Here is a 994-nt window from a genome sequence, read left to right as displayed (position 1 = left end):
AAAATCTCTCAAAGATTCACAAAACCCAAAAAGCAGCATCTGGCCTCAGCGTGCCCCATACTTCTTGCTAAGCAGCCCCAAGCCCGGCACTGGTGGCAGCTGGCCTCAGTTTGCAACGTAGCCTCTTGAGGCACCTCTAAGCCCAGATTGGTAACTCTTGCCAGGTGGCCCCGGGAAAGACACAGGCTGAATTTGGCCTGTGGCAAGTCCCCTCCCCGGACAGCATACCTGGTGTCTGGCTTCTCAGGAGCCCAAGCAACACCTGGGGCTGTATTCAATGAGGACACACCCAAAGGGCAGATTGAGGAGGCATCAGAGCCCTGCTAAAGTGAATCCTGCTCTGCAGGGTCAGCCCTTCACCTGCTAGTCTTCACACCCAATCAGCCCAAAGGTAAATCCCTCTCATTGACATGCAAACAGCAGCCAGGGCTCGGCTACAACAGAAGGGCACACACCTGGAGTACCCAGCTCAGATGACCAGGGAAGGTTACATACACTACTGGCCCCACAGCACACCTACTATATAAGGCCACTCTACTAAGATCAGGAGACATAGCAGCTCTACTTAATACATAGAAACAAACGAAAATGGGGAAACAAAGAAATATGTCCCAAATGAAAGAACAGAATAAAGCTCCAGAAAAAGAACTAAACAAAATGGAGACAAGCAATCTACCAGATGCAGAGTTCAAAATACTAGTTATAAGGGTGTTCAATGAACTTAGGGGGAGAGTAGATGAACTCAGTGAGAACTTTAACAAAGAGATAGAAAACATAAAAATGGAGATAGCAAACATAAAAAAGAACTAGTCAGAAATGAAGAACACAATAACTGAAATGAAGAATACATTAGAGAGAATCAAGAGATGAAGCAGAGGGTCAAATCAGCAATTTAGAAGATAAAGTAGCAGAAAACAATCACAATTGCAATAAGAGAAAAGAATCCAAAAAAATGAGGAGAGTTTAAGGGTCCCCTGGGACAACATCAAGTATA

The sequence above is a fragment of the Pteropus vampyrus genome, unplaced genomic scaffold (genome assembly GCF_000151845.1).
Source record: "Pteropus vampyrus isolate Shadow unplaced genomic scaffold, Pvam_2.0 Scaffold11, whole genome shotgun sequence".
Lineage (NCBI taxonomy): Eukaryota > Metazoa > Chordata > Mammalia > Chiroptera > Pteropodidae > Pteropus > Pteropus vampyrus.
This window is presented reverse-complemented; position numbering follows the sequence as displayed.